This window comes from Camponotus vicinus, unplaced genomic scaffold (assembly GCF_025532165.1).
Source record: "Camponotus vicinus isolate PSW18456_S1 unplaced genomic scaffold, iyCamVici1.0 SCAF_14, whole genome shotgun sequence".
Taxonomy (NCBI): Eukaryota; Metazoa; Arthropoda; class Insecta; order Hymenoptera; family Formicidae; genus Camponotus; species Camponotus vicinus.
In genome coordinates this window covers 7371618-7386294 of record NW_028141950.1, presented here as the reverse complement: position 1 = coordinate 7386294, position 14677 = coordinate 7371618, and the positions used below count along the sequence as shown (strand labels likewise).

Below are 14677 nucleotides of genomic sequence, written 5' to 3'. Positions count from 1 at the left end.
TACAAAATTAATTTCAATTATATTTCATGTAATTAAAGTGTTTATCACTTTTTTGGAAAAAGTAATTGATTTACAGCGGGAGAAAAAGGGAATTTGATTGGATGCACTAATACACCTGGTGCATATAAAAATTGTCGTATATAAAATTACAATAGTATAATTAAAATAATAAAGTAATTAATATTATAAGTTTTTTATAGTATATTATATTATATATTATATTAAGTATATTATGTTAAGTTAATATTAATTAAAGTTATATTATATATACGTTATTATATTATAAGGTTATTCGATACAAATAACGATAATAATAACTCGTACAATAATTTTATTTATTTTAGTTATTTATGTGTTATTGGAAATTTGTATTTATTTATACTAGAACTACTAGATTTATACTAAAAATTATATTTATACTAGAACTAAATTCATTAAACAATTATATATACATATAATTATTTTCATTTATACATATAACAATTTTTAAAGATTTTAATTCTCCTTGAAATAACGCGAGTATCTCCGTCGAGAAAAATAAATTACAAACGGAATGCAGCTAATAAGACGTCATGGCAACACATGATCAGATTGATCATTCGAAGTTAGTTACAGTTGCGATCGCTAGCCAGAACACACTACCGCGTTACTTGTCGTTTGATTCAAAGTGCATCATATGAATATCACAAAAAATTGTGTACGAATAGTTGATTTTGAAAAGCATACGTAGTAACACAATTGCATATAGTAACACAATCATACGAACGAATTGTCATAATTACATATTTAATAAAATCAAAGATATAGTAAATATTGATGTGAATTCGATTACACGCTGCGTGTGCTTGAATATGGCTGAAAATGTTACAAGATCTATAATTCTATAACTTTTTTGATTGTTTGTAATTTGATTGTGGGTATTTTTTTATCGACGTTTTTCTACTATAATATTAGTGAAAAAGGAAAGCTGATAATAATTATATTCCTGTGTTCGCTATACAATCAAATGATCATTTTGTATCATTTTGCATTGTCATTTGTTCTCCTAAAGAAAATAGAAATTATTTATTTACCAAGAATTCCCCAATTTAATCTTAAGATATATATTGTTATCGCGACCATAAAGAGAAATCTAAAAACATAATATTAGAAGATAATAACTTACGATTCGTTAAAACTGAGTTTTAAGGAATTTATCGAAAATATATTTATATGTATGAATTAATATCAATTCGATTAACACATCAGAATTAGTAGAGTGAGAAAAACAATTAACTGAGGATTCAACGGGAACTGATTGAGTGCAAACGTTTACGAAAAATGCCAATTATGTTTGGAACAATTTTATGTGTTTTATTGAAAGGTTTAATATTGACAAAGGCAACTATCACGCCGAAGGATTATAGCCCTTCAAACAGTCTCCACAAAGAAAGTGTTTCGATGTATCCGGATTTAAGTTTCACGCAGGTAAAAGATATTTTTCGCTTGATTAAGAAACAATTGAATGTTATTGCAGCTAGTAGTGCGACTAAAAATTTAAGATAATAAATTATATATTTTACCTATAATAAGATGAGATAAAATAAAACAATTCAATATGAAAGAAAAACGTATGTACGATGTTGTAAAGAAAAGATGGATAAAGTTTCGAAATTTTGTTTACAAATGGATGTTATATTAAATTTAATTAAATATTAAATTATTTTAAAATTTGACTGTATTATTTTGTCTCTCTTTCTCTCTCTCTCTCTCTCTCCCTCCATATATATATATATCCCTCCATATATATATATATATATATATATATATAATAATAGTTTCTAAAAATAACAATTTTTAAAATTAATAAAGTTTTCTGTCTACTATCTGCTACATTAATATATACATACGATGGCACTTCAACAGCTTTTTATGTTAATTTTCTTCAATTTTTAAAATTTCTTTATTTTCCTAGATATATATAATAATATTTATTGATATATAGTAAGCTCTATATTAATGTGTATTTTATTTTATGAAATTAATTTAGAAAGTTGGCATCATTTCTTTGTGTTAAGGATAATCATATAACGGAACACAAGAGCTACTAAATATCGAGATAGAAAATCTGTCTAATAAAAAAACCATTCATTAAACATTCTTCAAGTTATATCTATTAACGCTGATATTTCGATCGACAATATATTCAATAACAATCACTAGAATTTATATTAATTTTCATTGTACATATATCCATTTATATACAATTATATCCACATATATTTATCCAGGCATTACCGGTTTATATTATCGGTTTATACTATCATTTCCAGGATTTGTTTGTGTTAAAAATATAACGACAATAGAGAAAAAACTTGTCAAAGTTATAAATAAAAGAATTTATATCATTTCTATGACTTATACTTAATAATTGTAAAGAAACAATATTTTTAACCTTTTTATTCTTGAAGTACACACATTAATATAACTTTAGTAATATCGGCAAACTTTTGAAAAGAAATTTGAGTTACGGTTGAGAAGAGTTGACTAACCTATTGAGAAGAGTTAACTAACCTATCGTGAGAAAGAATCAAATCGTTAAACAAAATTGTTTTAATAATTGCAAAGAGCTACACTTTCGCTTGTACTACTTGCTAAAAGCTGTTATGAATCCTCATTGACTCTCGTTAACCTATTGATTGATTTTATTTTTGACATGAGTAATATTTGATATACAAGATGCCTTAAAAAAAAAATAATAAGTAGATTTTACGATACGAATGAAACTACATCACATTCAATTTATATCATTTAGGAATGGTATATATCAAACCGGTATTATTGAGCAAACAAAAAACAAATTGCAATTTTTCGTTTAATTTTATAATTTATATAATTTAACATTAAAAGCACCAGAAACAACCGCTTCAACGATATTCACCTAATTTTTTTCGTATGTTATACTTTATGAAGGATATTTCAATGTCCGAGAAAAGTCATCACATACTAAATTTCAAATCTGACCGGAGTCATTCTGATAGTACTGCGAGAAATGAGCGAGAAGTCGATGAAGTTACGTTTGCAAATATTTCTATCATTCCAGAATCTATCGGTAAGTTGCAAAAAAATGCATAAAACATTAATAACAAAATCTATGACGAAAAAGTGTAAATACAATTTAAATTGAAGAGAGAGTGGATATCGAATCTAAAAATATCTTCCAGCAGTGAGAAGAATATAAATTCTAATTCCGTCCAAAAGAGAAATAGAAAAGCATAATATAAACATAACATTGTAGGGGAGACCGGGGACAAAAGTAACAGCGTCATGAAAGTAACAAGTTTCCTACTAAACTACACAATATATTGAATAATTTGTACTATATAGCCAAACGCGTACGCCCCGATTCTCTTCCTTTTCAGCTAATTGTTGTAGAACGATCGCGCCGGTTGCACATGCAGGAGTGAAATTAGTGTATTTGCATTATTCACCTAAGTATTTCTTGTTTTAGTTTTTTTGTATTTATGCCTAATTAAAGTGTATATATTGACGTAATTATTTGCCGGTGTATTCTTCTAAAATGTATTCATAAGTCTTTATAGTTGATTTGGCTGAGTCTTGCATCATATTTAAGTTATAATGCTTTTATTGTAAAAAATGTGTTTGGGGACAAAAGTAACACGACATTCTGTGGACGAAAGTAACACGTTTCAATGCTTAAAGTATAAGGGTTGGTCCCATAATAACTGTACCAAAGGCGATTCTTATTACTTATGCCATAATTGTGATTCGGAATAGATACCAATCTCTTTTGTATAAGTAGTTATCATACAATTTTTACATTATTATTTAGAATTAAACTATTATTTAGACTTAAAAAAGTACAAAACTGGTGCGATATTAAGTATAATTATTTTATGATATTACTTGTAATTATTTTGCTTAACAAAGATTATTTCTTTTAAGTTTTTCAAAGATGATAAAAATTAATATTTATTTTATTTTTTATTTTAATATAATATAATACAAATTTATAAAAAAGTTATCTTGCTTAATAAAAGATTATAATAAAAGTTGCCTTAAATTGAAAAAGTCATATTTATTTTATTTTTCCGAAAATAAGAACTGGTACTTTTATCCCCAGACTATGTTACTTTTGTCCCCGGCCCCCAGGATAAAAGTAACGATCAATGTACTTGCGAAAAACTATTGTAGCTCTTTCAATATCTATCATTTGAGATTGAAACATAGGTATAATAATAAAGCAATAAATGGAGTTTTTTTTACATATAATCTTTTTTTTTATATCTCTAACGATAATTAATTAGTGACCTATAATACAAAAAATGTTACTTTCGTTTCCGGTCTCCCCTATGTAAAAATTGTCATCATTTAAGGTAAAGTCAATTTTATTAATTTGATACTCTGTTTTAAAGCAGTCGCAAATATTATATTTCTGATTTCATAAGCTATAGGAATTTTCCGAAGAGTACTTGTCATTTTATTAAAAGTTATTTATTCGTTTTTGCCAACGATTACTTTTCTAAATCTTAAATGACGCAAAAAATTCTTATATTATTTTTTCAAAGGTCAATACTATGCTAATTTCCATATTTTGTGGTTTATATTTATTTTTTGTCTTTCCTTTATTTTCACATTAAATTGCTCTTTCTGATTTACTGAGATAATCCACTTAATCTTATATATAATTATGTTAATATGTACGATCTTAAAATCTCTAGAAAGCAGTTTGAATAAGCCAACATCTCTCAGAGCATTTGTACAATTCGACAGTCAATTCACAGCAAAAGTAAACGACATTTTTGTGACATTGAGGTAAGGAATCTAAATTCTCAGTTTGTATTCTTTCATTTTCCTCTCTTTTTCTTAAATTCAACGACATAAATATGTCAAAATGTTAATTCTGTTATAATTTTGTTAAATATAAAATGGCTAAAATTTTATTTTAATTTATTATTTTAATTTATTTTAATTTTATTTTAATTTATTTTCTAACGACATCTCGAACATTGAAAAGGATCTTGAAAAGATCGGAACGTACGTATGTATTATTTTCTGTTCACTCGAATCAATTTTTTCAGACATATTTTTTGTATCAATCGACGCGATAGCGTCGTGACGCCAAGTACATAAACAGGATCCGAGCATTGAGAGTCACTGCTCTCGACGCTGCGCTACCAAGTACCTTATCCGGAATTTCAAAGTAGAATATTTTTTATGTACTTGGCGTATTTTTTTTTATCTTTGTAAGGTTTTTTTTAGAGGGATTTTTATATCTAACTGATTATTAATATATTATGTCTCTTACTTAGAGTCTTTATTATTTCGACTTTTTTATGCTCTAACATCTTGCGCCACGGTCTTTTAGTCTTCCTTTTTATTTCGTTTTGCTAAAATTTTATGTGTTTACAGATGGAACCAACCTGAATTTACCGATGAAATAATACAAGGGTATACATTGCAATGTTTTTTCATCAAGGACTTAAAAGAGATTCAAACCTGCGACGATAAAAATATCACAACTACAAAATTGGAGCACACGGTGCACAATCTAATATCTAACACGACATATTATTTTCGAGTACGTGCGCATACTAAAATTGTTGCTGGTCCTTACACGGATTTAATCAACGTGTCGACTACACATGAAAATCCAATACCTAAATTATTACTCGCAACGGTAAAAGGTATCGGCATATTGGACGTGGATTTAAACATTACTAATTTCGTAACGTCAACGTACGTATACTGATAAAAAAAATAGTTATAATTATCATAAATTATTTTTAGCATTAACTATAAAATTGAAGTTATTATTATTATGCACAAGTTTATTATTATCAACATTATAGTAGTAATAACTATAAAATTAGAAATCTCAACTATAATTTTTTTACTATACAATTATAGTTGGTTCTTTTTTTTCAGATATGTACGATATGTCGCTTATTCGATACAAGACAATAGAATTTATTGGACCGACAAAATAAATCTAATGACATTAAAGATTAATGAAAATAATATCACAAAGATGGCTAGCTTTGATTATTATCTATTTAATCTTTACATTGACTGGATAGCAAGAAGTCTATATTTCGCCTACGATCATGAGTCAGGCTATTGTATTATAAAGTTCGACTTAACAATGTGGGAAAATGGCATAATTAAATTTGATGAGATTTTCAAACCAAAACATGATATTAAATATTCCAATGTAGCACCGTCTATGGGGTACGTTTACTAACGTTCACCTGAAAAAATAATTTTCCATTAAAGATTTATGCAAATTTCTAATTTTTCTATAATTTTACGTGGTTTTATAATTAAGATCATAAGTAAAAAAAAATAATAAGTTATTATATAATTATAAGAATTTCAAATTGTTATTACATATATAAGTTTCTGTTTTTGTTAAAATAATGTTTTATAATGAGTAAAATAATTACATATTTTTTAGAATTTTATATTTCTTATCACAGAATTTGACGAATAAAGCATATGATATGGTGCAATATAATCTCGATGGAAAAAATGAGCAAATTGTTCAGATAAATTCATCCTCTTGCCTATTTCATTATCTGAGTCCTTTTTATGATATGACAATTGATAACATGAATAATGAGGAACCGTTAATTTACTGGTTATCTCTATATTCCGCAATTGTAACAGACATTAACGTTTCTACGTGCAATAGGATTCTATACAGCGAACACATAAGTTTTTCCATCACTTTCAAACATATAACGATTGACAAAACAAACATTTACATTTCCGCATATGATTGGAATGATTATCATCACAATATATATGTTTTGAAAAAGAAATATGCAAGTCTCAAGAGCGTAAATGCAGCCGAATATGTTCAAAAGATAAGAAGATCAGATATTTTTAGTGAAATTCATGCTTTTGATAAATCTTTACAACCATATCTTCCAATGAGATGCCTGACACCTGACGAAAAAGTTTACAATTTTGAGAATGTGAATGCAACGGCAAACAGCATCGTTGTGAATCTTCCGGAGCCGGTTGTAAAGAGTGGATGCAAAAAATATAATTTACCAACTACTATATATAATATCTCCGTAAGCTGTTTAGACAACAATTTCAACAAGTCTGAGAAATTCAATGTGCAGACGTATGAGCGATATTACGAGATTCAGAACTTAACACCATTTACAGAGTACAAGTTGAAGTTTACTTTAAGCAATTTTTACTTTGATCAATTATCAATAAATCCATTGGATTCGAATGTGACACAAATAAAAACTAAGTCGGGTAAGCTTAATGCACCAGAAAACATAAGTATTCTAGCTTTGACGCCTATTATAGCAGTAGTTCATTGGATGCCACCCAAGAAAGTGAATTGCGTGGTCGTGACCTACGAAGTGCGTTGGAAGTCAGTTACATTAGTGAACGGCACGCAACAAAAGGGCAAACAATTTATCAATGTGCCGAAACGTATGGCAGACGGCAGATTTATCACAAAGATTAACTTGTTGCCACCGGTACAAGATTACTTGATATACGTGCGTGTGTATCCAATTAATTTCAGCGATTTCTACAACGAGAGTTTAAGCAAAATCATTCACATATACTCAGAACCAAACAATATTACTTTGAGCGGGGTCAACATAAATAGCATGAACATTTCATGGATCTCCAACATTAATCTGACGATCTTTTGTACACTAGAGTACAAAGATATTGCAGCAGAAAAGTGGCAAACAATGTATTATTTTAAAATGAATTATAACGATGAAGTAATATACCGTGTCGAAAATTTACAATCGGGAACTTTATACAAGTTTCGCTTGATATTGAGATACCTCGAATATGAGGAGAATTTTATATGGCCGGCTGATGAAAGATTTATTTTTTCAACACGTGGTAAGCAAACGAAGATACCCATACATCACATTAAGGTTGCATGGATATATTGAAGAATAATTTCATTGAAACATTGCAATATTGCAAATCGATTGCGAAATTCTGCTGAGTTATTGTTATAAGATTGTGATGAAGTTAAGCTGTCCACTTTTTGCAATAAAATATTGTAGCATTATTACAGTGTAATATATTGGAAAGAATGCAATGTTATTGCAACCATTTAATAATATTACGTGTAAACTGTTTTTGTTTTTGATGAATGAATATCTTGGAAACATATAATTAAATTAAAAAGCTCGATATAAATAGAAGTTTGCAATACCTAAGATAATCATGTCTAAGATAATATATTGCAGAATTGTATTTAAACATAATCATATAACATAAAATATTACATTTTTATACAAAATTAAACTTTTTTAAATTAAACAAATTTAAACTTTTACTTACGAATCACTTTTATTATTTTAAATGTTTTTTATACTGTTATAATGGGGTGTATATATATATATATATATATATATATATATATATATAAACATTATAGTTATAGAATTAATTAAACATTACTAATTATATTTTTATTTAAAAATTTTAAAGATTCGTTACAATTATATATATTTGCATGTGAAAAATGCATAGAAAAATATAATGATAGATTTAATAGTATGTAAATACTTAATATAATAAAAAGATATATTAAAAGATATATTTGAAGATTAATATTGTAATCGTACATGAAGTGAAAATATATCATAAAATATATTGTAACATTGATATAAAATGTTATCTATATTTTAATAAAAAAAATAGCAATGCTTATCTTTAGCTTAGAATTATATTTACTCGACTGATATTATTTTTGTGTCATTATTTCATTTGATTTCTGCAAAAAAGTAAAATTCATCGCATATATACAAATATAAAAAAAATATATTATTACATTATTTTTATAGATAAATTAAAGAGTGTTATAGTTTTACAATGTTTTCAAAATATAAATATCATATTGCTAATATCTAATTCATATTTTGTTAATTTATATTTCTACAATGTTTCCGTGATGTTGCAATTTGTAATATTGCAACATTGTTGCAAACTAGTTGTAATATTCTGTGCTGCATAGATATCATAATATTATGTGCTGATTTTTTTAGATATGAATAGGCCTAAAATTTAAAAAAATTAAATATTTATAATAAAGTTTTAAGTAAAAATAAATTTTTAAACACACACACGAAGATATTAAAATTATATTTTTGCGTAATATAGGTGATATTCCTGAAATAACAGAGACAAAATATCATCTACCATTGATGTTAAGTTTTATCGTTATAGTTACTATAATCTGCGTCTGCTACTTTTATTATTGTAAGTATATTTGATTTAGGTATAGACTTGAATTGTAGATTATACATATACAGGGTGACCCATTTTAACTTAGGCAGCCAAATAACTCGAAAAATAAGCAAGATAGAGAAAAATGTTTTACACAAAAGTTGTATGGTTTCGAGGGGGCCATAAGATGGTATCATTGGTTTGACCTTGAAGAGTCATTTGAAGGTCACGTGAAGGTCACTTCAATTTTTTTAAATGGAACATCCTATATATTTTTGTACATTCTTGTAGCTCATCTCGAGAGCTTTCCAAAACACTATAATTAAGTACATTTTCGTTAAGTACTTTTTGAGTTATGAGGCTTGAAATAATTTCTTAATTTTACATAAACCGTAAAATATCTTGTAAAATATTCATTTTTCGATTACCTTACCTTAATAGTTTTATGTACAAAATAATGAGAGGAATCAATTGGTGTAAAGAAAACACATAGTTGTTTCGAAGAAAAAATATGTAATTTGCAATTAACAATTCCATATTTTTTCTTAAAAACAACTATGTGTTTTCTTTACACCAATTGATTCCTCTCATTATTTTGTACATAAAAGTATTAAGGTAAGATAATCGAAAAATGAATATTTTACAAGATATTTTACGGTTTATGTAAAATTAAGAAATTATTTCAAGCATCATAACTCAAAAAGTACTTAACGGAAAGGTACTTAATTATAGTGTTTTGGAAAGCTCTCGAAATAAGCTACAAGAATGTACAAAAATATATAGGGTATTCCATTTAAAAAAATTGAAGTGACCTTCACGTGACCTTCAAATGACTCTTCAAGGTCAAACCAATGATACCATCTTATGGCCCCCTCGAAACCATACAACTTTTGTCTAAAACATTTTTCTCTATCTTGCTTATTTTTCGAGTTATTTGGCTGCCTAAGTTAAAATGGGTCACCCTGTATAGCTGATATAATATCTAGAGATTTACTAAAAATAGTAATTTACTTATATAAAACTAAACGAATAAATTTACTAAAAAATAATAGATTTTATAATACATATTATTACATAATTAACTCGAAATTTTATAACAGTGCATCGTCAAAGCAGAGCTAATAACGAACAATTTTTGTCTTCAACAATGACCGATGTAGAGTTGACGATTCTACATGAAGTACCTTATCGAAACACTCAATTCAATATGACTTACAATCCTATGTTACATTATCATCCGGATGAATGTGCGATAACTAAAATCGCACGTAAACAAATTACATTTACAAAATTTCTTGGTAGCGGCGCATTCGGAATGGTAAAAATTAATTTTTTCAAGCAATGTTTCAAATTAATTTCTGGATCAACAAAACAGATATGTATTTTCTAATAAAGATATAAATTACATGAATTTTTATAATAGATTATAAGTAATATAAAATTTAGATGAGACAACAAACATGCACTTTGTTATATATTTTTCATTGAATTATTTAATATAAAGTAAAATATAATATTACTTGACATTAAACTATACATTTTCTAATGAAGTACGCATGTAAATTTGTGTGAAATATTTCGCAGGTGTTTCAAGGAAAGGTGAAGAACTTAGAAAAATCGGGCACAGAGATATCCGTTGCAATAAAAACGCTTCGAAAAGATGCTTCTTCCCTTGAGAAAAAGAAATTATTAAAGGAAGCTAAGGTTATGAATCGTTTTCGACACAAACATATATTAAGATTGTTGGCCGTTTGTTTAGATGGGGATTCTCCGTTACTAGTGTTGGAATTGATGGAAACTGGTGATTTGTTAAAATATTTGAGAGAATGTCGAAATTTGCAAGCGTCAGATTCGCTTGCTCTGCGTTTGCAAGATTTGCTCGCCATGTGCGAAGATGTTGCGCGAGGTTGTTGCTACTTGGAAGAGTTGCGTTTCGTACATAGAGATCTAGCATGTCGCAATTGTTTAGTATCTTCGAGAAATCGCGAGAATCGTGTCATCAAAATTGGAGATTTTGGACTAGCTAGAAATATCTACAAGGATGATTATTATCGCGTGGTAAATATAATTATGAAAAAAATTAAGGATTAAAAAATGAATTCTTTTGAAAATAATTTCCATTTTTTTATCATAATAGTATCCTGCATTGTTTCTTTAAGTAATATAGAATATAAATAGTTTTTATTTATATATAGCAAGAGATAAATGAACATTCTTTATTTTGCACGTATTTTAAAAATGAACAACTCGAAACAGAAAATTAAATTTTTGTTAAACTCAATGTTTTAGAAAGGAGAAGGTTTGTTTCCTATTCGCTGGATGGCACCCGAATCTTTGATGATCAGAATATTTACTTCTCAAAGCGATGTTTGGTCATTTGGGGTATTAATGTGGGAAATTACATCGTTGGATGAGAAACCTTATATTGACAAGACTGATATAGAAGTGATGTACGTGCTGGAGGCAGGTTGTCGATGACTCTTAACTGTCCGTCACTATTGTACCAGTTGATGCTACGTTGCTGGAGTGCAGCGGATGCTAGACCAAATTTCAAATTTTGTCTGAAAAATATTATAGCATTAAGAAAGAACATGGAAGATGCCTTACTGAGTCCAGTCGATACTATTTAGCCGATATAATTAAATTAATGTTCATCTTATTTTCCAAACGATTCAATAAATCTTAATGTAGAAAAAATATTTCTAGGATATTTCTAAATTGATTCTGTTATTTTTAGGTTTAATCTTAATATTACAAGTATCAATGAAAATAAAAGAAATTTTGTAATCTTACCTTCCATAAAGTTTTGATTATTATTAAAAAATATCACATCCGTTTCAATAATTGTACAAATAATATAATTGATCAAATAATATTATGATATATCTAATTTGTGTTTTTGAGTAATCGAAGCGAAATCTAATGATTGCGATTATACATATATATGTATATGTATAAACAATATTGTTTTGAATATGGGAATATAATTAATTTTTGACATTATATATGACCGATAATTACAAACTGATTGTATAATTTATGAGTAAAAGAGGAAATGCAAATAACATCTTCTATAATTAGTTATGAATATATAAATATAATAATATAATTTATTTTTGAATTTATAACAGTTATCATGTATGAATTTTTATATTATTCGGGATAAGTTTATACATATAGTTTATCTTTATATTTAATGACTTACTATATATTCAAATTATATTGATGATTACAAGAGTATGCAGTTGTAAAAATGAATTATACTTATTGCTCTATCTCCACTAACTATATTTAATAAAGCTAATAATGTATAATATTTACACACAATTACGGTCTATCATTTCGAAAGATCACCAAATACTGACAACGTTTTATAGATATGTATGATATTATGCGTTATAGGAAATATTAAATAACATATGAGATTATAAAAACATTTCATAATCGATGCACAGATATAACGACGCAGTAATCTGGCGAGCACATTTTCCCGAATAATTCTAATCTTCGTACTACAGTATACTAATAATCATAAATCTTCAAGTTATAAATTTTAAGTAAAAATAAAGATGGATAGAATTATTGCGCGGAAATCACAAATATTTTAATATTTTAAATAATACTATATATTAAATGAAATAGTAGTACCGCTCACCAGATTTCGCGCCTTATTGGCTGTTATTTGTCAATTTTTAATTGTCTTTAATTATAGAATTGTGTAACACATTGCACATGAAGAGCGCTAAATCATCGAATCGAAATTGGATATCGCTGTTGCGAGTAGGGGAGACCGGGGACAAAAGTAACAACATCATGAAAGTAACAAGCCTCGTAATAAATTACACAATATGTTGAATAATTTGTACTATGTAGTCAAACACGCACCGATTCTCTTTCATTTCAGCTAATTGTTGTAGAACGATCGCGCCGGTTGCACATGCAGGAGTGAAATTAGTGTATTTGCATTATTCACCTAAGTATTTCTTGTTTTAGTTTTTTGTATCTATACATAATTAAAGTGTATATATTGACGTAATTATTTGCCGGTGTATTCTTCTAAAATGTATTCATAAGTTTTTATAGTTGATTTGGCTAAGTCTTGCATGATATTTAGGTTATAATGCTTTTATTCTAAAAAATGTGTTTGGGGACAAAAGTAACACGACATTCTGTGGACGAAAGTAACACGTTTCAATGCTTAAAGTATAAGGGAGCTGGTCCCATAATAACTACCAAAGGCGATTCTTATTACGTATGCCATAATTGTGATTCGGAATAGATACCAATCTCTTTTGTATCAGTAATTATCATACAATTTTTACATTATTATTTAAAATTAAACTATTATTTAGACTTAGAAAAGTACAAAACTGGTGTGATATTAAGTATAATTATTTTATGATATTACTTATAATTATTTTGCTTAACGAAGATGATTTCTTTTAAGTTTTTCAAAGATGATAAAAATAAATATTTGTTTTATTTTTTATTTTAATATAATATAATACAAAAAAACATTTATAATAAAAGTTATCTTGCTTAATAAAAGATTATAATAAAAGTTGCTTTAAATTGAAAAAAGTCATATTTATATTATTTTCCCGAAAATGAGAACTGGTACTTTTACCCCCAGACTATGTTACTTTCGTCCCAGGATAAAAGTAACAATCAACGTACTTGCGAAAATCTATAGTAGCTCTATAAATATCATTTGAGATTGAAATGTAGGTATAATAATAGAGTAATAAATGGAGTTTTATAACATATAATCTTTTTTTTATAGAAAAAAAGATAATATTCTCTAACGATAATTAATTAGTGACCTATAATACAAAAAGATAATGTTCTCTAACGATAATTAATTAGTGACCTATAATACAAAAAATGTTACTTTTGTCCCCGATCTCCCCTATATATTTATATGTACGTATGTATATGTATATGTATGTATATATCTATATATAATTTGAAATTAATAAAAATTAGTTTTTGTTTTGTCTATATTAGAAACGTGAAAAATATGTTTCCTTAAATATTTTAAGGAATTTTTTAAGGAAGTTTTAAAAATGTTTTTATAGAAACGTTTCTTATTAATGTTTTACGAATGAAAAGTATTGGATACGTTTAAGAAACGTATATAAAACGAATGCGTGCTACCTCGGGCATCATAGCATATCTTAAGTTATTTATTGACGACAGCCACATGTCATAAAACGTTGTGTTTCGTCATCTATTGGCAATTGATAATTAAAGGTTAACTGTCCATTTGATATTAATGTTGTTTTGTTACGATGTAGACGAAATTAAATCAAACTTCAAATTTTGTCTCGCAAATATTACAGTTCTAAGAAGTGACGTAGAAGAGATGATATATATTAAATCCAATAAATATTATTTTTATATGTATTATCTAACTGATATAAATAACTTATTGTTAGTTAGTGAAGAAAAA

The 14677-nt window shown here is 27.0% G+C and overlaps 1 pseudogene across 1 annotated transcript; it reads left to right on the top strand.

Annotated features, from left to right (window-relative positions):
- Positions 1-629: 629 nt before the first annotated feature.
- LOC145964950 (proto-oncogene tyrosine-protein kinase ROS-like) lies at positions 630-12003 on the top strand (annotated as a pseudogene). The gene is made up of 10 exons (XR_014436572.1): positions 630-1467; positions 2953-3091; positions 4722-4815; positions 5413-5739; positions 5929-6231; positions 6458-7887; positions 9160-9258; positions 10326-10543; positions 10810-11283; positions 11515-12003. The product of XR_014436572.1 is annotated as a proto-oncogene tyrosine-protein kinase ROS-like (transcript).
- The last annotated feature ends 2674 nt before the right edge of the window (positions 12004-14677 follow it).